The sequence below is a fragment of the Ranitomeya variabilis genome, chromosome 5, assembly GCF_051348905.1.
Source record: "Ranitomeya variabilis isolate aRanVar5 chromosome 5, aRanVar5.hap1, whole genome shotgun sequence".
Classification (NCBI taxonomy): Eukaryota; Metazoa; Chordata; class Amphibia; order Anura; family Dendrobatidae; genus Ranitomeya; species Ranitomeya variabilis.
In genome coordinates, this window is record NC_135236.1 from 289,831,001 (window position 1) to 289,856,594 (window position 25,594).

General features: G+C 41.8%; 1 protein-coding gene across 2 annotated transcripts in view; it reads right to left on the reverse strand.

The window, feature by feature from the left end:
- EXOC4 (exocyst complex component 4) overlaps positions 1-25,594 on the reverse strand; it is a 605,068-nt gene that overhangs the window by 314,200 nt on the left and 265,274 nt on the right. The gene's annotated exons all lie outside the window — the stretch shown is intronic.

A 25,594-nucleotide genomic window follows, 5' to 3' on the forward strand; every position in this document is an offset into this window, starting at 1 on the left:
ATACAAACATTACAGGGAACATGGTAGAAGCATCCCACTACTATATATGTCTAGGACAATACAAAGCAGATACTGATTCTGTGTGATTCTGTTCTCCTTGCTCCTGCTGGGCTACCTTGACACCCCACTGGGCAACACAGTGTTTAAGCACAAGTCACATCTTCCACCTTTTTTCCGACATGCTTCATGAATAGATCAGATCTTGATTTTTTTTTTGTACAGAAAGTATACACCATAAATTTAACTGTAATAGGTAAACTTGCTTCATGAAAGCATAACATATAATTCCTACTCATGGACACGTTCTCACAATAATGAGATCCCACTTCCGGTTTCTATATGCAATACTTAAGAACAAGTGATTTAAAAATATATAATCATGCAGAACAAATATGATCATAGAAACATTTAGGAAATTAGAAAATAGTAGGACAAATGTACCTTTCAGTACAGCACCTAAACACACATTTAAAAAGAATATTACCAATTGTTTAAAGCAAAGTCTTACATTAAATGTATTAATTTTATTTTTGTAGTTTTCAGTTTCGCAACATATATATATATATATATATGTAAAAATAATTAAAAAAACATAAATCTTGCATTTTTCACTATGACCACTAGGCCTTAAATGAACGTTGTCCACTACCTGGACATACAAAGACTCTTATTTTCACATGAACTATTGATTTATGTATGAAAAAACGTTAAACTAAAATTACTCTTTAAATAGTGATATGGAAAATTGAAAGAAACAAAAAAAAAAAACACATGATCAAAAACATATTAACATAAAAACCTGATCACATATTGCCTCTAAAGCGGGTCCCCACTTAACATCTGATATAGAAATCTTGAATAATTACCATAAAATGGAGAAAGTTATATAAAGAAAACTACAGTATGACGAGGATTGGTGCACTACATCACAACTTCTGTTAAACTCTACATCAATATTACGTATTACGGTGAGAAGACCCAGACTCCCCGTTAAATCACTAGAGTTTTCAGATGCCTGAATGCTCATCTGTAATAACATATGGGGCTATCATGCTTGTGTGTAATAATATATGGGGGGTATCATGCTCATCTGTAATAACAAATGGGGCTATCATGCTTGTGTTTAGTAATATATAGGGCTATCATGCTTGTGTGTAATAATACATGGGGCCATCATGCTTGTGTGTAATAATATATGGGGGCTATCATGCTTGTGTGTAATAATATATGGGGACTATCATGCTTGTGTGTAATAATATATGGGGCTATCATGCTTGTGTGTAATAATATATGGGGGGTATCATGCTCATCTGTAATAACATATGGGGCTATCATGCTTGTGTGTAATAATATATGGGGGGTATCATGCTCATCTGTAATAACAAATGGGGCTATCATGCTTGTGTTTAGTAATATATAGGGCTATCATGCTTGTGTGTAATAATACATGGGGCCATCATGCTTGTGTGTAATAATATATGGGGGCTATCATGCTTGTGTGTAATAATATATGGGGACTATCATGCTTGTGTGTAATAATATATGGGGCTATCATGCTTGTGTGTAATAATATATGGGGGGCTATCATGCTTGTGTGTAATAATATATGGGGCTATTATGCTTGTGTGTAATAATATATGGGGCTATCATGCTTGTGTGTAATAATATATGGGAGGCTATCATGCTTGTGTGTAATATATGGGGATATCATGCTTGTGTGTAATAATATATGGGGGGCTATCATGCTTGTGTGTAATAATATATGGGGCTATCATGCTTGTGTGTAATAATATATGGGGCTATCATGCTTGTGTGTAAAAATATATGGGGGGCTATCATGCTTGTGTGTAATAATATATGGGGGGGCTATCATGCTTGTGTGTAATAATATATGGGGGGGCTATCATGCTTGTGTGTAATAATATATGGGGGGGCTATCATGCTTGTGTGTAAGAATATATGGGGGCTATCATGCTTGTGTGTAAGAATATATGGGGCTATCATGCTTGTGTGTAAAAATATATGGGGGCTATCATGCTTGTGTGTAATAATATATGGGGGCTATCATGCTTGTGTGTAATAATATATGGGGCTATTATGCTTGTGTATAGACTATGCGACTTGTAAACAGGTTTGGTCTGCAGTTTAATGGGAAGATTGAGATTTCCTTCCTGCGCCCAGACCACAGGCATCACTCTGCTCAGACCTACATTAGGAATTGTAATTCTTCCTTGATTAGGCTCAGCCATATAAATGGTGACCAAGGGAGCCCTGAGAACTTTGATGGTTATTTCTTAGTTGCAGTTGTGCTAGTCTTCCTGCAGAGAAGCTAATCACCAGACTTCATCCTTGTGTGCTTTGCAGGGACCATGACTCATTAAATTGTGGTTTATAAGGCTGAATAAACTGAAGACTTAACCATTTCCCAACTATACAAAACAGGACTGCAAATCCCCAGTTTTGCTCCTAAGATTACTGCAATGATTTACAATCACTTATTTGTGAGCATTCATTATTTACCTTCATCTCTTGGTGTAAGACAGGACAAAATGTCCAAATATTACCATAGCACTACAAGGTTATATAACAAGGTATTACTGACACAAAACACGAGTCACACGGCAGCAAACAAATATGACTTTTAGGCCGGCGTCACACATGCGAGTTTTACGGACGTAAGAGCGCAGAAACTATGTCCGTAAAACTCGCATTACATACGGCACAATTATTCTCAATGGGGCTGCTCCTATTAGCCGTATATTACGGATCCGTAATATACGGCGTTCTACGGCCGTACAAAATCGCAGCATGCTGCGTTTGTCAGCGTATTGCGCAAAAAAATCGCTAATGAAAGTCTATGGGGGCGAGAAAAATACGGATTCCACACGGACCAGCAGTGTGACTTGCGAGAAATACGCAGCGGTGTTAGTGAAAAGTCGGTAATTCAATTGCCGGCTTTTCATTTCTCCTGCACAAACCCGACAGGATATGACACATGGTTTACATATAGTAAACCATCTCATATCCCCCTTTTTTTTTTTGCATATTCCACACTACTAATGTTAGTAGTGTGTATGTGCAAAATTTCAGCTCTGTAGCTGCTGAAATAAAGGGTTAAATGGCAGAAAAAATTGGCGTGGGCTCCCGCGCAATTTTCTCCGCCAGAGCAGTAAAGCCAGTGACTGAGGGCAGATATTAATAGCCAGGAGAGGGTCCATGGTTATTGGCCCCCCCCGTGGCTAAAAACATCTGCCCCCAGCCACCCCAGAAAAGGCACATCTGGAAGATGCGCCTATTCTGGCACTTGGCCACTCTCTTCCCACTCCCTGTAGCGGTGGGATATGGGGTAATGAAGGGTTAATGCCACCTTGCTATTGGAAGGTGACATTAAGCCAGATTAATAATGGAGAGGCGTCAATTATGTCACCTATCCATTATTAATCCAATTGTTGGAAAGGGTTAAAAAACACACACACACATGATTTAAAAGTATTTTAATGAAATAAACACAGCGGTTGTTGTAATAATTTATTGTTCTCTCAATCCATCAGGAACACCCTCGCTTGGCAAAATAATAAACGCACAAGATACATACCTTCTGATGTCAGATCACGTCCCACGAAGTAATCCATCTGAAGGGGTTAACTAATATTACAGGCAGGAGCCCTGCTAAATGCAGTGGTGCTCGTGCTTGTAATTCCCCGCGAATGAATGAAATGTAGGTCATTGACCTATATTTCCTTCAGTCGCGGTGATGCGCCCCCTGGTGGATGCATCCCAGGCTGCAGTTCATGAGAACATCCAGCAGGGGCGCATCACCGCGACTCAATGTAAGTACAGATCCAGCTTTCCTTTCAGCACCCGGGGATTACAGGCACGAGCGAGTGGTTTATCGCAGCTCCTGCCTGTAATATTAGTTAACCCCTTCAGATGGATTACTTCGTGGGACGTGATCTGACATCAGAAGGTATGTATCTTGTGCGTTTATTATTTTGCCAAGCGAGGGTGTTCCTGATGGATTGAGAGAACAATAAATTATTACAACAACCGCTGTGTTTATTTCATTAAAATCCTTTTTAATAATGTGTGTGTGTGTGTGTGTGTGTGTGTTTTTTAACCCTTTCCTACAATTGGATTAATAATGGCTAGGTGTCATAATTGACGCCTCTCCATTATTAATCTGGCTTAATGTCACCTTACAATAGCAAGGTGGCATTAACCCTTCATTACCCCATATCCCACCGCTACAGGGAGTGGGAAGAGAGTGGCCAAGTGCCAGAATAGGCGCATCTTCCAGATGTGCCTTTTCTGGGGTGGCTGGGGGCAGATGTTTTTAGCCACGGGGGGGGCCAATAACCATGGACCCTCTCCTGGCTATTAATATCTGCCCTCAGTCACTGGCTTTACCATTCTGGCGGAGAAAATTGCGCGGGAGCCCACGCCAATTTTTTCCGCCATTTAACCCTTTATTTCAGCAGCTACAGAGCTGAAATTTTGCACATACACACTACTAACGTTAGTAGTGTGGAATATGCAAAAAAAAAGGGGGATATGAGATGGTTTACTATATGTAAACCATGTGTCATATCCTGTCGGGTTTGTGCAGGAGAAATGAAAAGCCGGCAATTGAATTACCGGCTTTTCACAGATATCGCGCTGAATGAAATCTAAATACAGAATATATATATATGTGTCTCAATGACATATATATATATATATATATATATATATATATATATATATATATATATATATATATATATATATATATATATATATATACTGTATATATGTTTTTCCGAACATTTGAGCACATAAATCCATTAGATGTCGGTTTTGCAAGCCTGCGCGAAAATCTCGCAGTACGGATGCCATACGGATTACATACGGAGGATGCCATGCGCAAAATACGCTGACACACCCTGACTACTGATCAATATTTTGGGAACATTTCTCCGTATTACGGCCGTAGTACGGACGTATAATACGTGGCGTATTGTCTTACGCCAAGTGTGACGCCGGCCTTAAACTGGGACACAACCCCTCTATAAGGCTCGAAGTAAATTTTACCAGACAACAAATAATCTACCAAGACTGAAGCTGCGGGGAACAGTGAATTGAGGACAGAGGGCAGCGAGGTCAGAAGTGTTCTCGAATCCCTATGGCTAGGCTCCTTGTCGCATGAGAAAACCTTGGCTCACAAATGGACAGCACGTGAATTGTGCACAATTCTATAACTAAGCTACAGCACTCCATCAATAAGAAAAAGAAATCGCCACTCTAATGCAGAGAGACGCTACTGCGTTTACAACCAATACAAACAGTGAAGTCAAAAGTGAAAAAAATGTGTTGTTTAGGCTATGTGCACACGTTCAGGATTCCTTGCAGAAATCTCCTGAGAAAAACTGGAAATTTTCTGAAAGAAATCTGCAAAAAAATCTGCATGCGTTTTTTGCGTGGATTTTTCCAGACATTTCCCAATGCATTATATAGTGGGAAATCCGCAAAAAATCTGCAAAATTAATGAACATGCTGCGTTTTTTACCGTGATGCTTTTTTTTCTCAAAAAAAAAAAAAAAGCATGTGCACAAAAATTGCGGAATTCATTCTAAATGATGGGATGCATAATGTATGCTTTTTTTTGCGGTTCTAGGGTACGTGTCTACCTTCAGGATGGCCGGTGGATTGGACGGAGCGGCAAACCAGCTCCGCCCCTTCTGTGACGCGATGATGCCGGATGTGTTCATTGCACACATCCGGCATCATCGCACCCCACACATAGGGCCCTGTGTTATACCTCGCGGTGGCGCAGCGGCGCTGCAAGGTATACGGACATGCTGCGATCTTAAAAGACGCGCCGCATGTCCGGAATCACAGGGCCGCCGGGTGCATGTTACCACGCATAGTGGAGACGGGATTTCATAAAATCCCCTCCACTATGCTATAACATCTGGACGCTGCGGGTTTGACGCTGCAGCTCTGCGCAGCGTTTCCTGAACGTGGAAACAAACCCTTATAGCGTTTTTATAGCGAAAAAACACACACACAAAAAAAAAAAAAAGCGAAAAATCAGCAACGTGTGCACACAGCCTAAAGGGAACCTGCCAGAAGGTTCCCAGTGTATGGGTGCTATCATGCTGATTACATCCATAACCGTACTTCAGAAATCTCAGTTTATTTTTCAGAGACATATATTGTTAAATAGTTGAAAGGAATTTGTCAGAGGGTTTTTGCTATGTAATCTGTAGAGTGGAGATAGAGGCTGAAACACAGAATTCAGGGATGTGTCACTTATTAGTCTGTGTGCTGTTTACTTACAATCAAGGTTTTACCACCTGAAGAGAATCAGTGACTGTAGAGCTCACGGAACTGCTAGACCCACCAGGACCCATCATGTCATAAGCAGCTCACTGTCAATAGACAATGTACACAGAAAGCTGTGGTGTGTGCAGGATTGGCCTTCTGAACTCTGCTACATACTTCATTTAAAAACTCTGATTGTGTCACAACTGCTGCACCCAGTAAATTAAGTGATACATTGTTAGAATCGGGGTATCTGTACCTACATTATATGCTTCTTTTCTTTACTAGGACAATTGGGGCGGGAGTATGCAAAAAGTCCTTTTTCGTGGATCTTGAGCTTTCCCGAACTGGTAGTGCTAGTGCGGAGGATGGTAAGTCTTCCTCATCAAGAATGCTCTATGCATGCACCGTCATGGGGAATGATGGCGAATATAATAGAATGCAGGTCACTGACTGATGAAGGTCATTATATGATCGAAACGTCTTCTGTATTTTTGGATTGTCTGCACACAATAAAATTATCATCTTACAAAATTTTCCTGAGTTCTCTACAATATTTACAAGGGATAGGATTCTTCTTGGGCACCACCCACAGGAGTGCAGTAAGGCTACGTTCACACGATCCTTTTTTCTCTGCGGATTTTTCATGTCCTTTTTTGGAAAATCCGCAGTGAAAACCGCGGTGCTTTTTTTCTGCGGATTTGTGTCCTTTTTCTACTGCGGATTCCACTGCGGGTTTCCAACTGCAGTTTCCTATTGGTGCTGTTGGAAACCCGCAGCGGAATCCGCAGAAAGAATTGACATGGTACTTCTTTTTTCTGCAGGCAAATCCGTGCGGATTTTCCTGTGGAAAAAAGGATCGTCGGCACAGCGGGTTTTGTTTTCCATTGGGTTACATTGTACTGTAACCTGCATGGAAAAAGGATGCGGATCCGCAGCTGCAATTCCGCTGCGGATCCGCAGCAAAAACCGCACCGTGTGAACATAGTCTAATTACTAATTTAGTCAACAAATAATGTAGCACTCTGTAGTGCTACAGAATGCAAACATGAAAGATGACTTGCATTACTGCTCTAGAAAAATGGAGAATACTTAGGGCATAAATTGGCCAATTCATGTGTACCTGGCAGTCACGATAAGGCGACTCTTGCTGCTGTAAAGCTATCTAATGTGAATCTTTCTTAGGCTGAAGCCTGCACTTATGCGAGTTGATAGGATCCTGCTATCGTGGCTGTCGGGTATACATGAATTGGCCAATGTATGCACTAAGTACCGGTATACTCATTTTCTAGAGCAGTAATGCAATTCATATTTCATATATTTCATGTCTTCGAGCTGTAGGGCTACAAAGTGTATAGAGATGGCTACTCTTAGTTTGCACCAGTACACACCTGTCTTTTGTTGTAATTACTATTTTGACTAAAAGAAAAGTGACCTGTCAATCGCTGACAGTAGACATAATTTATACATATTCATTTTAATATTGCGTACGGATCTTTTATTCTTAATCTTTCCACTTTTGACATCACATCCCCTTTGGCCTTTCTGCTAAATTACTATTTTTTTTTTCTACTGTCACGTTGCAGTAGCCATAACTATTTTTTTTTTTTTTAGACAACATAGTCATATGAGGGTTTTTTTGGTTTTTTTTCAGGATGAGTTGCATTTCTCTGTCACATGATTTTGGGGTTCATAACATTTATTAACAAAGGTTTATTAAGCGTTTATGGGAGAGAATATAACCAAAACAATAGTTCCGACACTGCATTTTTGCGATTAAAATGTTGTGCTGTTCGTTGTGCTGCATAAAGTCCTAGTGTGAACGTGCTCCTACACATTGCTCTTATACTAACCGATATCCTGGGCCATGATTTCCATTTTCCATAAATAAAGTGTTAACTTTATGCAGCAGATCAGTATGAATATAATATTTCTTTTCAATTACTTTTGTACAGTTAATATACTATCAAAAAATCTCTCTTGTTTTGGCGCTGTCATTTTCCGAGAGCCATAAATTTCACAATTTTCATCAGCGGAACTGTATGAGGGCTTATTTCTTCCAGGACAAGCTGTGATTCTAATTGGTGCCATTTTTCTGATACATGTGCCATTTTGATACTTTTTTTATTAACTTAAATATTTGCAAGAAAAATACAAAAAAACTATTTTTATTGAAAACTATTGATGATACCTTCATTCTGTGGGTTCAAATGATCATGTCAATAGGAAAATTAAACAGACTTACTGTATTTTATATTTTGCTACTCTTGCACAAGATATGATTTTTGGGGGGTCACAATATTCAGACAACGATAACTACCGGTATTTTTTTTGTCTGCAGACGGAGCAGTATGAGGGCTTGTTTTAACTGGTAACACTTTTGGTCACTGTTTATTTTTTTATGGAGGGCTTGTAGGCCTAAACAAAATTCACAAGCAGATCAATGCTGACTTAAGTGTTTTATCCCACCCCACAACTATTCACAGTCATACTGCTCAGCACTTATGTGCATGGCCCTCCATGCTGCTGCTCTGGCTACTAATGTAGCGCTACAGGAAGACAGGAGGATAGGAAACTCTCAGTCCCACTTACCAGCTCAGAGACAACCAAAAATTAAAGATAGAGCCTGTAGCGTGGGAAGCGAGTGAAAAATAAAGGCTTCAAGTCATATAATGGCAAAAATAGTGTTGCTCTTCATGTGAACACATACAACTGCATAACCTGAAATGACGCCTCCGGCATTCACAGGAGGGTGGTATCAGCAGCAAGGAAGTCATCAGTTGTCATGACAAGCCATCAGCGCCCACGTGATCACGTCACGAGCCGATGGGAGCGTGGAATTACACACGTCCCTGTAGATAGGCGTTAAATGCCACTGTCAGAGATTGATAGCGGGATTTAACAGGTTAACAGACGTGGTTGTTAAAGGTAGATGATGGCTGAGTAAATTAGCCATCATGTTCACGGAAAGATGCTGGCTCAGCATATGAACCCGCATCAAAGGCAGGGACATGACCTATGATGTAAACATACATCATATATCGTAAAGGGGTTAAAATTACAATATTTCTACAATAGCAGAAACAGAACATTTAATATTAACATGCATTCTCAATCTTTGTGACATTCTGAGATATACAGGAAAACAAGGAATGCCATTCTATCATAAATCACTTTTTAACACAGTCACTTGAAATAAATGGAACATATCTAAAAGAATGAAGAAAAACAAAAGACTTCACCTCAGACTTGCAAAAGGGTCCTGTCAGAAGCGTATGAGACGTAGCAATGCCTCTATCAGTATAGCACAGCAAAACAAATTCGGAAATGTTAACACAATCTACAAACGGTCAAGTTAGTACTTTAAGGAAGGTCTATTATGGAGAGTTAGCAGAAAAATACGGAGGAAAATAGTTCCCTTTACTTTTAATGAAACATTACATGCCACTTTATTCCAAGCTGCAGGCTATATACATGAGGAAGGAAACAAGTTCTGAAAGGTTTTGCACTTGTAGTTGGGTTAAAATAATGAAATCAACCAATATGTACAATCCCGGTAATGAAGCAGAGGATTATAGTTCTACTATCCTCATATGCTGCCAAACTATGTCACATTTATTCACATGTACACAGTGATGCTGGAGGACTCCTAAGTTGCAGATATTTGTCGCATGATTGAAAATGGTAGAAGTATTAATAAGAGCTTTAGTCAAAAAAACACAACCAGTCCAATAAACACATAAGCGAGAGATCCATAAATGTGGGTTACATACAGGGGCAAAAATGTATTGAGGGTACGAATGTAACAGCTGCACCCGTGTCCGTGAGCATAAGGCAACCCATGGCAACCAACTCCAGGGCCCCACTTTTCACCAACCTGCAAATGTGACTATCCTCAATCACAAATGTATTTAACAATCAACTGGGTGGATTGTTAAATGAATAAGATGCTGCCTTTGTACCAGGGATGTCAAACTCAAATACACAGAGGGACAAAATTAAAAACTTGGACAATGTTGAGGCCGACCTTAATATTTATTAAAACAATGTCTACAATTGAGGACGTTTTTCCTTATCATCAAATATAAGCAAGTCATATGTTGAGAAGAGGTTAACGGTGTTGTCTGCAGATTTGTCATTTTAGACCAGAACCAGTCACTCTGTGTGGCTGCAGACTTGTGAATCCTCGCAGTGCGTGCACTTTGCTCTGTGAGGATTCTCTGGTGTCAGCGCCAAGAACAACGGTCAGGTGACTGCAAGTATGCATTATGCAAACTCCTGGCCAGAACCGGACTAAACTGTTTTTGCTCAATATTAGTACAATACACAAGGCCGGAAACAGTCTAGTCAGGGTCTGGCCAGTCAGAGAAGAGAAGTCCCAGCAGGTGATCAGACCAGAGATGCTTCTGTGTAAGGATAGGCAAGACCTTTCTTCTGTATGTAGTAAATCCCCACATGACTGCAGCTTGCTACTGGGAGGAAGGGACGGGAGAATTGTGCTCTCTGCTGTGCCATTCAGAAGGGATTCCTCACACGTACTGCTCTCCTGGCCTGAACATTACAGGACTGTAGGTTTGCATAGCGCATACTTGTGGTCACGTGACCGCTGTTCCTGGCGCTGACGGTGGAGAATCCTCACATCAAGCAGTGCGCGCTGGGAGGATTCACAAGTCTGCAGCCACATGGCGTGAGTGCAGACTTGTCATATTAAACCAGATAAGTCCTTTCATGAGTCTCAAGATGACTGTGGCACTGCAGTGTAGCTAAAGTGGTGCCTCTCATGTACGACAACAGGGAAAGGCCATCACTCCTTCAGGTACACACACTATTTGCTGCAGGGCTGAATGGCATCACAGGGAAGAGAACTAGATTCAGGCAGAACCCCATTCCTACTGTAGTGTGCTTTGCTACCGAACGGGTGTATGGGAGGAGGAGTAGGAGGGAGGCGAGGAGGAGGGAGTGAGGCGAGGCGGGGTTATGTTGGGTGTCTTTTTCTCTTGCCTTTTAGGGTGCGTGTCCACGGTCCGGATTGCCGGCGCTTTGGATGGAGCAGAAAACCCGCTCTGCCCAAAGCGCCACCCCCTTCTGTACGATGAGTTCATTGCACACATCCGGAATCTCAGCATCCTATACATAGGGCCCTGTTATTTACGCTCCGTCGCCACAAGGTAAACAGACATGCTGCGTTCTAAAAAGACGCACCACATGTCCGGAAACGCAAGGCCGCCAGATGCGTGTTTCATAAAATCCTCTCCACTAAGCTGTAACATGTTGATGCTGTGCGTTTAACACTGTGGTTGTACACAGTGTTCAATCCGCAGCTAATCTGGATGTAATCACATAACCTTGAGGCTACTTTCACACTAGTCCGTCGGTACGGGCCGTCGCAAACCGTCGGCCCGACGGACAGTGTGTTAATGTAGAACAATGTGGGCAGCGGATGCAGTTTTACAACACATCCGCTGCCCCATTGTGAGTACCGGGGAGGAGGGGGCAGAGATTCGGCCACGCATGCGCGGTCGAAAATGGCGGACACATCACACAAAAAAAGTTACATGGAATTTTATTTGTGCCGATGGTCCGCCAAAACACGACGCATCCGTTGCACGAGTTATACGACGTTTGGCAATCCGTCGCTAATGAAAGTCTATGGAGAAAAAAGTTATCCGGAGGGCAACTTTGCAGGATGCGTTTTTTCTCCAAAACGACGCATTGCGACGTGCGTCGAACGACTCTAGTGTGAAAGTAGCCTAAGATGGCAAATTTTGGATCTTGAAGCAAACAAGTAAAACTGAGGCACACTTGCAATTCGACAAGGCTGACAACAAAAGCCGTAAGAATGTAGCAAAGGAAAAAAACAAGTGGTATGGAATGAAAATGTAAACAAACCTAGAGAGCTGTAATGTCCTGTAAGGCCAGGAGAGCAGTATGTGTGAGGAATCCCTGCTGTGTTTCTCAGCGGCACAGCAGAGTACAATTCTCCCGTCCCTTCCTCCCAGTAGCAAGCTGCAGTCATGTCCTATCCTTACACAGAAGCATCTCTGGTCTGGTCACCTGCTGGGACTTCTCTTCTCCCCTGGCCAGTGCAGTGTGTGGTGTGAAGAAGTGCAGGCAAGTAACATTACATTCACTGGGCACTTGCTTGTCTGTGACACAGCTTCTTCAGACTGCAGGACGAGTGTGGGATGGCTGCCTTCCTCAGGGGCCAAATGTTATCAGCTAGCGGGCCAGACTTGGTTTGCGGGACAGAGTTTGACACATGTGGTCTATACATAGTGATTCTAGTATACTGTGCCAAACACTGCTTAAAAAAGAGAGTGGTAGGCTACTCTTGCACAGGGGCCCACTGGAGGATTCTCCTTTGGGCCAGTCCAAGCCTGATCACAACACTATGATAAAATCCCTTGTGTTCTATCAGCAGGAGAAAGTGTTTTTTTTGTTTGTTTGTTTGTTTTACAGCCGGACAAGCTGCTCAAGTGCCTCCTAGTCCAACCATGCCCCAGCGCTGATTATCAACTTATTGTCAACATACAATGCACATAGAAATTTCTTGGTTATGTGTGGTGTTAGCTTTCTGAGCTCTGCTACTTGCTGCAGCCAAGAATTCTTAGGCTGCTTTCGCAAAATTTTCCGCCGGATCCATTTTTTTCTCATATACTTTTATTAGCACCGGATGGCCTCACGTTTCGTCCGTCTGGAAAAAACAAGTAACGTTTTTTGTCTGCGGCGAAAAACTGGACAGCTCCGGATCTGGCGCCTTCCAGCTTTTACTAGAATGGAAGCCTATGGGGCCGGATCCATCAAATGACTGAATCCGGTGACGGATTCTGTTTTTTTTTTAACTGAGCATGCTCCAATTTTTTTGGGATCCAATTAGCTGGATAAGCTAGTCGGATCTGTCACATCAGTTTTCCACAATCTGCAACGGATCCGGTTTTTTTCAGAATTCGCCGGATTGAGCCTGACGGCAGAAAACTGATGTGTGAAAGTAGCCTTATTGTATCACAACTGCTGCACCAAGTAACCTAAGTGACACATGGCTGGAATCAGGGTCTCTTTCCCTAAATTACGCTGCTCTCAGATGAGGTCACAAAAACCTGGGACAGATTCCTTTAAGGTTCAGATTTCTTGGCAATTCATATGATCATATTGTCAGAGTCTAGTATTTCAGAGAATAGCAGGTTGGTACTTCTCTTAACAATTACAACATGAAAAAGAACTTACTGAATAATCTCCCATGTAAATTATTACATATTGAAACCTTGTTTGGTTTTATTAATTTCCATGCAATAACGGAAAATCCAATCATTTAATCCACATAGACTATGTAAACTACATAAAAGCACTGTTGGCTTTTCCCAATTGTTAGCTCAGTTTAACATTACGATGAACATTTCTTCTGGCCGCGAATCACCCCTGTCTGTTTTATGCCCACTGTGCACATTAGGCATCTTGCCGCCTATTGTTTCAGAGCAGGAGCCCTGCTGCGGGCAGCCCAATAAAATAAACTATTGTGGCTGCTGTCCCGTTGTTTTTAATAGATGTGCCTAATGGTCTCTGAAATACAAGCGAGACTCTGCTGAGGAATCTGAGTCACTATTCACAAACATGTATATTGGGGCAACTTTTGACAGATAAAATCTCCTCCAAAAGTCAAAGGTTTAAGGTCTCCTTACACCCTAATGACAGTACATGCTGAATGATTACAATGTCACATGTCATTAAGTAGATGGAAGCTTAATATTTCATTTATGTGTAAATGATGGAACTTCAAAAAGCAACATACGATAGATACCCAGCACCAAACTTATAACCAATCATTATCAAACACACAGTGCCTGTCTGTGTTATTTAACGATATGTACTGTATGTTAAAGAACATGGCTAACCTTGTATTCACTCTTACAATACTATTTCTACAGTAGGCATAATTACGGCTATACGGGTAAGCCCACATTAGATAGATGGACACATGGTCAGCAATGAACATGGGCAGCATTATAGGGCTATGTGCACACGTCAGGATTTTGTCAGGATTTTGTCTAGAATAGATACATAATAATAATAATAATAGAAACATATGCACCACGTCTGCATTTATCACCCACTCCTGGTTTTGGCTACAAAACCTGATGAAAAAGCCTGACAAAATCCTGACAAAATCCTGACGTGTGCACATAGCCTAGGAGTTAAAACAGAGGTGGGTGTTTCTATCAGACCGACTATAATCCTTAGCCTTACCAGATCATGAATATATTCTCAACATGGAGAGAGGAATAGGCTGCTGCCAGACATAGGGTTTAGACAACTTTCTAGCACATGTAGTTCCTCTGTGTCTTATCAAGACCAAAGTAAGCGCAGCCGTCTACCAGGAAATTTTAGAGCACTTCATGCTTCCCTCTGCCGACAAGCTTTTTGGAGATGGAAATGTTATTCTCCAGCAGGACTTGGCACCTGTCCACACTGCCAAAAGTACCAATACCTGGATTAAAAACAACAGTATCACTGTGCTTGTTTGGCCAGCAAACTCGCCTGACCTTAAAGGGAACCTGTCACCCCGTTTTTTCAATATGAGCTAAAATAGCGTTCAATAGGGCCTGAGCTGTGCTTTACAATAGGACCTTTATTATCCCCTTTGCTGCCAAAATACCTTGCCGTTTTCAGCTGTCAATCACCCCGGTCCGGTCCAATGGGCGTTGCCAAATCGCTGTCTCTCCCCCCGCTCCTCGGCGTGTCAGACGTAACTTGATCTGTGAATAGCACAGATCGCGCTCATTTTTTGCGGTTGCGCAGTGCATTAGGCTCTAGCGCATGTGCAGTATGTATTGCCCAACTGTTGGCAAAGTATACAGTACATCATTGCGCATGCGCTGGTTTTCACAGTAACCTCTGTGCCCCGGAAGTCTGGATATGCAAATTGTGTTGTCCTGGACGCCGGTAAACTTTTCCCATTTAGAACTGCTAGCGTAAGTTTTGTAACAAAACACACAGGTTACAGTGAAGACAAGCGCATGCGCAATGATGTGCTGTATGCTATGCCCACAGTTGGGCAAAGCATAATGCGCAGGCGCGAGATGACACTTTAATGCGCAGGCATGAAATACAACGCCAACGCCGGGAAGAAGTTTCATAGTGAAAAGCCGGAGGTGGGGAGAATCGGAGATTAGTCCACGCCTATCGGACCGGACCGGGGTGATTGATAGCCGAAAACAGCGAGTTTACTAAGGTATTTTGGCAGCAAAGGTGGGGAATCGGGATAATAAAGGCACTACTGTAAAGCACAGCTCAGGCCCTATTGAACGCTATTTTTAGCTCATATTGAAAAAACGGGGTGAAAGTTTCCCTTTAACCCCTTCATGACCTTGGGATTTTCTGTTTTTCCGAGTTCGTTTTTCACTCCCCTCCTTCCCAGAGCCATAACTTTTTTATTTTTCCATCAATTTGGCCATGTGAGGGCTTATGTTTTGCGGGACGAGTTGTACTTTTGAACGACATCATCAGTTTTAGCATGTCGTGTACTAGAAAATGGGAGAAAAATTCCAAGTGTGGTGAAATTGCAAAAAAAAGTGCAATCTCACACTTGTTTTTTGTTTGGCTTTTTTGCTAGGTTCACTAAATGCTAAAACTGACCTGCCATTATGATTCTCCAGGTCAGTACGAGTTCATAGACAGAAAGAAAAAAAAAGGTATCACCCTTAGTTCATCCATACGAAGTGGTAGATATCAGTCCGAGCACGGAGACAAAGTGTTGCTGCCACAACACTGGTTGATATGTTGAAAAAGAAGGTGTGAATCCAGCTCCAAGGATAAAATGTAGAAACTTTATTGAATCATTTTAAAATGCTGCTAGAACATGACCGGCATGATGGGTAACGGAGAGCAACCAGCACCTGACTGGACACGTTTCGGGCGACAAATGTGCCCTTAGTCCTCAGTATGCTGACAAGAACACATGGTTGCAATAAAACTATTCACAGCAGGTGAGTGCAATTAAAATAAACACGTGATACAAATACAAACGTGATAAACTCAGCAGAAGTGAACAAATATAAAACTACATAACAATAAGGTTGGCAAAGATAAATGTAAATATAAATATAAAGAAATATATAAATATAAAAAAAGTGCAATTTCACAAAAAAATGAAAAAATCAAACGAACCACAGAATACATTAGTAGTGGAGCATGATCTCCTTTCTTAAATTTAACCCTAGAGGGGCTCTGGTGTTGAGTCTGAAAATCCAGAAAGCCACCCTACCACGCAGTTTCTTTTCCCGATCACCACCACGCATGTATTTTGGTATCTGCTCAATGGCAAAAGTCTTAAGATGCGTGGTTTGCCTATTATGATTATTAATAAAATGGTTTGATACATTAGAAACATGTCGGAGTGTGGGATGTACTATATCATAGAGATGCTCCCTAAATCTTTCTTTGAACTTCCTAAAGGTAGATCCAACATAGAACAATTTACATTCAGTACATTCCACGGTATAAACTACATGATCAGAATTGCAATTAAGAAATTTCTTTATGGAGAACGTGGTTATATTTTGTGAACAATTAAAATATGCATTTTTTTTCATGTAAGTGCAAGTTTTGCAAGAGCGTGAACCGCACTTGAAACAGCCTGTGACAGACAACCAGTCTGCATGATTTTTAGTTTTTTTGGAATGTAGAAAACTAGGCGATAAAGCATTTCCTAGAGTGGGGGCTCGTCTGGAAACAATTCTAATGCCATTCAAAATAGAATCCATAATATAGTCATCTCTGAGTAAATTTAACCCCTTCACCCCCAAGGGTGGTTTGCACGTTAATGACCGGGCCAATTTTTACAATTCTGACCACTGTCCCTTTATGAGGTTATAACTCTGGAACGCTTCAACGGATCTTGGCGATTCTGACACTGTTTTCTCGTGACATATTGTACTTCATGATAGTGGTAAAATTTCATCGATATAACTTGCGTTTATGTGTGAAAAAAACGAATATTTGGTGAAAATTTAGAAAATTTCACAATTTTCCAACTTTGAATTTTTATGCCCTTAAATCACAGACATATGTCACGCAAAATACTTAATAAGTAACATTTCCCACATGTCTACTTTACATCAGCACAATATTGGAACCAAAATTTTTTTTTGTGACGGAGTTATAAGGGTTAAAAGTTGACCAGCAATTTCTCATTTTTACAACACCATTTTTTTTTAGGGACCACATCTCATTTGAAGTCATTTTGAGGGGTCTATATGATGGAAAATACCCAAGTGTGACACCATTCTAAAAACTGCACCCCTCAAGGTACTCAAAACCACTTTCAAGAAGTTTATTAACCCTTCAGGTATTTCACAGGAATTTTTGGAATGTTTAAATAAAAATAAACATTTAACTTTTTTTCACACAAAATTTATTTCATCTCCAATTTGTTTTATTTTACCAAGGGTAACAGGAGAAAAAAGACCGCAAAATTTGTTGTACAATTTGTCCTGAGTACGCTGATACCCCATATGTGGGGGTAAACCACTGTTTGGGCGCATGGCAGAGCTCGGAAGGAAAGGAGCGCCATTTGACTTTTCAATGCAAAATTGACTGGAATTGAGATGGGACGCCATGTTGCATTTGGAGAGCCCCTGATGTGCCTAAACATTGAAACCCCCCACAAGTGACACCATTTTGGAAAGTAGACCCCCTAAGGATCTTATCTAGATGTGTGGTGAGCACTTTGACCCAACAAGTGCTTCACAGAAGTTTATAATGCAGAGCCGTAAAAATAAAAAATCATATTTTTTTCACAAAAATGATCTTTTCGCCCCCAATTTTTTATTTTCCCAAGGGTAAGAGAAGAAATTGGACCCCTAAAATTGTTGTGCAATTTGTCCTGAGTACGCTGATACCCCATATGTGGGTGTAAACCATTGTTTGGGCGCAGGGCAGAGCTCGGAAGGGAAGGAGCGCCATTTGACTTTTCAATGCAAAATTGACTGGAATTAAGATGGGATGCCATGTTGCGTTTGGAGAGCCCCTGATGTGCCTAAACATTAAAAACCCCCACAAGTGACACCATTTTGGAAAGTAGACCCCCTAAGGAACTTATCTAGATGTGTTTTGAGAGCTTTGAACCCCCAAGTGTTTCACTACAGTTTATAACGCAGAGCCGTGAAAATAAAAATTCTTTTTTTTTTTCACAAAAATGATTTTTTAGCCCCCAGTTTTGTATTTTCACAAGGGTATCAGGATAAATTGGACCCCAAAAGTTGTTGTCCAATTTGTCCTGAGTATGCTGATACCCCATATGTGGGGGGAACCACTGTTTGGGCGCATGACAGAGCTCGGAAGGGAAGGAGCACCATTTGGAATGCAGACTTAAATGGATTGGTCTGCAGGCGTCACGTTGCATTTGCAGAGCCCCTGATGTACCCAAACAGTACAAACCCCCCACAAGTGACCCCATATTGGAAACAAGACCCCCCAAGGAACGTATCTAGATGTGTTGTGAGAACTTTGAACCCCCAAGTGTTTCACTACAGTTTATAACGCAGAGCCGTGAAAATAAAAAATCTTTATTTTCCCACAAAACTTATTTTTTGGCCCCCAGTTTTGTATTTTCCCAAGGGTAGCAGGAGAAATTGGACCCCAAAAGATGATGTCCAATTTGTCCTGAGTACGCTGATACCCTATATGTTGGGGTAAACCCCTGTTTGGGCACACGGGAGAGCTCTGAAGGGAAGGAGCACTGTTTTCCTTTTTCAACGCAGAATTGGCTGGAATTCAGATCGGATGCCATGTCCCGTTTGGAGAGCTCCTGATGTGCCTAAACAGTGGAAACCCCCCAATTATAACTGAAACCCTAATCCAAACACACCCCTTACCCTAATCCCAACAGTAACCCTAACCACACCTCTAACCCAGACACGCCCCTAACCCTAATCCCAACCCTATTCCCAACCGTAAATGTAATCCAAACCCTATCCCTATCTTTAGCCCCAACCCTAGCTGTAGCCCCAACCCTAGCCCTAACCCTAGCAATAACCCTAGCCCTATCACTAGCCGTAACACTAGCCCTAACCCCAACCCTAGCCCCAACCCTAGCCCCAACCCTAGCCCCAACCCTAGCCCTAACCCTAGCCCCAACCCTAGCCCTAACCCTAACCTTTGCCCTAACCCTAGCCCTAACTCTAGTCCTAACTCTAGCCCTAACCCTAACCCTAATGGGAAAATGGAAATAAATACATTTTTAATTTTTTTTATTTTTCCCTAACTAAGGGATTGATGAAGGGGGGTTTGATTTACTTTTATAGCGGGTTTTTTAGTGGATTTTTTATGATTGGCAGCCGTCACACACTGAAAGACGCTTTTCATTGCAAAAAATATTTTTTGCGTTACCACATTTTGAGAGCTGTAATTTTTCCATATTTGAGTCCACAGAGTCATGTGAGATCTTGTTTTTTGCGGGACGAGTTGATGTTTTTATTGGTAACATTTTTGGACACGTGACATTTTTTGATCGCTTTTTATTCCAATTTTTGTGAGGCAGAGTGATCAAAAACCAGCTATTCATGAATTTCTTTTGGGGGAGGCGTTTATACCGTTCCACTTTTGGTAAAATTGATAAAGCAGTTTTATTCGTCGGGTCAGTACGATTACAGCGATATCTCATTTATATCTTTTTTTTATGTTTTGGCGCTTTTACACGATAAAAACTATTTTATAGAAAAAATAATTATTTTGGTATCGCTTTATTCTCAGGACTATAACTTTTTTATTTTTTTGCTGATGATGCTGTATGGCGGCTCGTTTTTTGCGGGACAAGATGACGTTTTCAGCGGTACCATGGTTATTTATATCAGTCTTTTTGATCGCGTGTTATTCCACTTTTTGTTCGGCGGTATGATAATAAAGCGTTGTTTTTTGCCTCTTTTTTTTTTTTTTCTTACGGTGTTTACTGAAGGGGTTAACTAGTGGGGCAGTTTTATAGGTTGGGTCGTTACGGACGCGGCGATACTAAATATGTGTACTTTTATTGTTTTTTTTATTTTATTTAGCTAAAGAAATGTATTTATGGGAATAATATTTTTTTTTTCTTTATTTAGGATTTTTTTTTTTTTTTTTTTACACACATGTGGGGAATTTTTTTTTTACTTTTTTACTTTGTCCCAGGGGGGGACATTACAGATCATTGATTTGACAGTGTGCACAGCACTCTATCAGATCGACGATCTGCTGTGCAGGGCTGCAGGCTTACCAAGTGTCTGCTCTGAGCAGGCACTCGGTAAGCCACCTCCCTCCCTGCAGGACCCGGATGCCGCGGCCATCTTGGATCCGGGACCTGCGGCGAGGAGGGAGGTAGGAGACCCTCGGAGCAACGCGATCACATCGCGTTGCTCCGGGGGTCTCAGGGAAGCCCGCAGGGAGCCCCCTCCCTGCGCGATGCTTCCCTATACCGCCGGTACACCGCGATCATGTTTGATCGCGGTGTGCCGGGGGTTAATGTGCCGGGGGCGGTCCGTGACCGCTCCTGGCACATAGTGTCGGATGTCAGCTGCGATATGCAGCTGACACCCGGCCACGATCGGCCGCGCTCCCCCCGTGAGCGCGGCCGATCGCGTATGACGTACTATCCCGTCGGTGGTCATACGGGCCCACCCCTCCTCGACGGGATAGTACGTCTGATGTCAGAAAGGGGTTAAATTTCGTGTGACAATTTGAAAAACTGATTTGAAAAAAGTACTATAAGTAATGGAATGTACTGAATGTAAATTGTTCTATGTTGGATCTACCATTAGGAAGTTCAAAGAAAGATTTAGGGAGCATCTCTATGATATAGTACATCCCACACTCCGACATGTTTCTAATGTATCAAACCATTTTATTAATAATGGTAGCGAGCTGGCGTTTTTAATGATTCCAATTCGGTGCAGATATGTTCTTTTGATCGCCCGTTATTGCATTTTAATGCAATGTCGCAGCGACAAAAAAAAACGTAATTCTGGCTTTCAAATTTTTTTCTCGCTACGCTGTTTAGCGATCAGGTTAATGCTTTTTTTATTGATAGATCGGCGATTCTAAACGCGGCGATACCAAATATGTGAAGGTTTGATTCTTTTTTTATTGATTTATTTTGAATGGGGCGAAAGTGGGGTGATTTAAACTTTTATATTTTTTTTTACTTTTGCCATGCTTCAAAAGCCTCCATGGGAGGCTAGAAGCAGGCACAGCGCGATCGCCTCTGCTACATAGCAGCGATCTGCTGTTTGCTGCTATGTAGCAGAAAATCAGGTGTGCTGTGAGCGCCGACCACAGGGTGGCGCTCGCAGCTGCCGGGGATCAGTAACCATAGAGGTCTCAAGAACATCTATGGTTACTATTCTGCCGCATCGCCGACCTCCACGCCACATTGATGCAGTAATTGATGCAAAAGGAGCCCCGACCAAGTACTGAGTGCAATTACTGAACATACATTTCAGTAGGCCAACATTTTGGATTTTAAAATCATTTTTCAAGCTGGTGGTATAAAGTCTTCTAATTTACTAAGATAATGACTTTTGGGTGTTCATTGGCTGTCAGCCATAATCATCAACATTAACAGAAATACACACTTGAAATAGATCACTCGATATGATATATGAGTTTTACTTTTTGTATAGAAGAACTGAAATAAATTAACTTTTTGATGATATTCTAATTTTGTGAGAAGCACCTGTAAGTGTGAAGGATGAAGAGTTCATGTGACAGAAACAATGTCATGAGATCCCTGAAGGACACAGAACTTAGAGCTTAGCCGGTCTAACAGGAAATTGTGTTTTTTTATTTTATTAGGTGAACTGAAGAGGAGTTATTCATTAGCGGACAACCCAATCTCTTTAGCTTCATGTTTTGTTTTTTTTTTAACACCCTTTTATCCATGTTTTACAGGAATACAGGGATATAACCTTAAAGAAAAATTACATTTAGATCTTTAGGTAAAGAAATCTCTTATACAGCGGCTTGCAAACGTATTCACCCACTTTGCATTACAACCTGTGTTTAAATATGTTTTGTAATCTAATTTGTGTGAGATGCATCAGCCCTAAATAGTCTAAGTTGGTGAAGTGAAGTGGTGAAGTGAAGTGAGAAACATGGGATCAAATAACTAAAAATTGGCATGTTCATATGTATTCACGGATAGTGAAAGGAAGTCCCCCCTCTGTGCAATCTTAGGGTATGTGCACACGTCCGGATATCTTGCAGAAATTTCCTGAAGAAAACAGGAAATTTTCTGCAAGAAATCCGCATTTTTTTTTTTTTGCGTTTTTTTTCCGTTTTTTTTTTTCGCGTTTTTTTTAGCATTCTGCAAGCGTAATTAGCTTGCAGAATGCTAAAGTTTTCCAAGCGATCTGTAGCATCGCTTGGAAAACTGACTGACAGGTTGGTCACACTTGTCAAACATACTGTTTGACAAGTGTGACCAACTTTTTACTATAGATGCTGCCTATGCTGCATCTATAGTTAAAGATAGAATGTTTAAAAATAATTTAAAAAAATAAAAAAAATGCTTATACTCACCCAGACGATCTCCTCAGCGGCGTCCGTTCCTCTTCCTATAGCTGGTGTGTGCGCGCAGGACCTTCCATGACGTCGCGGTCATGTGAGCGGTCACGTGAGCCGTCACATGACCGCTCACGACCAATCACAAGACAGTCACGTCATCACAGGTCCTTCACCGCACACCAGCTATAGGAACCGAAGAGGCAGCATGCAGCGGTGAGGCGGGAACACTGCGGGGGACATCGAAGGTGAGTATAGGGCTATTTTTTATTTTAATTCTTTTATTTTTGACCAATTATATGATGCCCAGTGCATGGAGGAGAGTCTCCTCTCCTCCACCCAGGGTACCAACCGCACATAATCTGCTTACTTCCCGCATGGTGTGCATAGCCCCGTGCGGGAAGTAAGCAGATCAATGGACTCCTAGGTGTGCGGAATCCCCGCAATTCCGCATTTTAATGAACATGTTGCTTTTTTTTCCGCGATGCGATTTTTTCGTGGAAAAAATCGCAACATTTGCACAAAAAATGCGGAATACACTGTAAATAATAAGAGGCATATGTTAGCGTGAAGACCAAGGAGATCTCCAAACAAGTCAGGGACAAAGTTGTTGAGACGTACAAGTCAGGGTTGGGTTATAAAAAATATGCAAAATGAAGAGACTCCAGCTCCACAAACTGTGTGTCTTTAGTCACATAAGAAATTTGGAAGACATACACAGTCAGAGATACAAATTCACATGACCAGCATCAACGCATTTCGGGTGTCTGAGCACCCTTCATCTCCCGGGGCTCCCATGCGGTTGTTGAGCTGATTGTGCGCCGGTGTCACTGTCTCCATCTCCTGTCGAATTAAGCATGAAGAGGAATTCTGAGGTCAGCTGCAGCAGGACTTCCTCTTCATGTTCCATTTGTCCGAAGGCGGACACAGTGACACCAGCGCTGATTGGGCACCGGCGTCATGTGTCACAACAACCGCACGGGAGCACCAGGAAAGTGAGTGCTGATATTAGGGTGGGCCAGGGCGGTAGTCATGACTGAGAGCAAACCCGTATCACACCCTGGCATCCCCTTACAGTACAGTAATGTATTTCCTTCTGCATACCTGTGTCCTGGGTCTCCTCAACATCAGGTCCACCCTGGGCCACCGGAGGTTCTTTTTAGATGGTACCGCACATAGGGAGATACAGTCCAGTTCAACTTTAACAATAACAGCTTTACTTGATTCTGTACGCGGCATATCCACATTCTTTCCAGCATCATCATCAGGTTCCACAAAGTGCAACTCCTCTTCTGTCCCTGTCCTTCTTTCTCTGTCACTAAGCTTCTGGGACGGACCGTACCTTTCGATCCCTCAGTGTCCTCTCTGCTCAGCCTTACTCCGTTTGGGGACTCCCTCAGCTGTTTTGCACCGGTTCTGAGGGCATTAGCCCACGCAATAACCTGCCACATGATGAGCGACCTGCCCATACTGCTTAGCCTTTTTTAGCAACTGCAGTCCCACTAATACTGTACTGCTAGCACTGTTGCTGTTGCTCTTTCTGATGAGGTCCTGGCCAGGGATGCTATCTGGCTGGGCATTATACTTCTCCAACGTTGCGTGGCACGGTGTTGCCCGAGGCTAGTTAGCCCAAGTGAGCGGCACGGGTGCCCTGGCTCCAACTGAGATCTATAAGGAAGTCTTTCCTGCCTTATCCACTTATCCACCTATTACAACTCTACAACTACACCAATAATGTACCCCAATGTGTGGCTAACTTTGGGTACTACACTCACCTTACCAGCACAATGATATTACAATATATATATATATATATATATATATATATATATTACACATATATACAATGTATATGCATACAGCACCAATAAATACAACAGGGGACGTCATTTAAGGGGTTAGTGAGAGATGATAGACTTTACATCCCCTTACACTGACACTACGAGAACAGCGCCGGCACTGGAGGGGAGTATAAGCTTTATTATTTTATGGGGGCCAAACATTTTAATCAAGGACGGGTTGTTTTAGTAGTGGACAACTTCATTAATGGTTATGCCTTCCATGTTGCAAGTCCAGAGTTTTATTACTGTATAAAATCACCTTGAAGTAAAACAAAAAACAAATTAAAGCACCACTCCAGTTATATTTTTTTTTTCATTTCACCGCAAGTGTGGTTTCACTAATGTCTGTTTCCTGTCCCTAGTAAAATATTTACCAGACGCAGTCTTCTGCTCTTCCCAACCACATTCTGGTGCCAGTCCACCATCTTGTGACCACAACTCTTGACTGGCTGGAAGTCAAAACTAATGGTCACAAGCTCTCAATATAAGTCTACGAGTTCTCCAATGCCCGGTGTTATCACAAGAGTAAGATGATGGAATACACACAGCCGAGAGGATGGTGAACTGTGATTGTTTGAGACAGTATATAGTTGTGACCAACTATGGGCCCAGATCAGTTGGCCTCCCTACTCTATGAACCCCTGTGCAGCAGCACATGCAGTGCGTCCACCCCTGGTCCTGTCTGTTATATTAGCACATACCCTATAGATCATGAAACTCGTTTGGCTGACTAAATGTTAGGGTTTTACATGACTGGTGCCATGTTTAGTCTAATGCAGTTAGTAGTACATAAGAGTCACTGTAATATACCATGGTACTTGGCAGACAGGAGTCACCTTGGCTCCTCTAACAGTGTGTGAGACAAATTTTAAATTAATATATATTATCAAAAGGCATGATTTTCTATTCTATCCTATCATATAAAA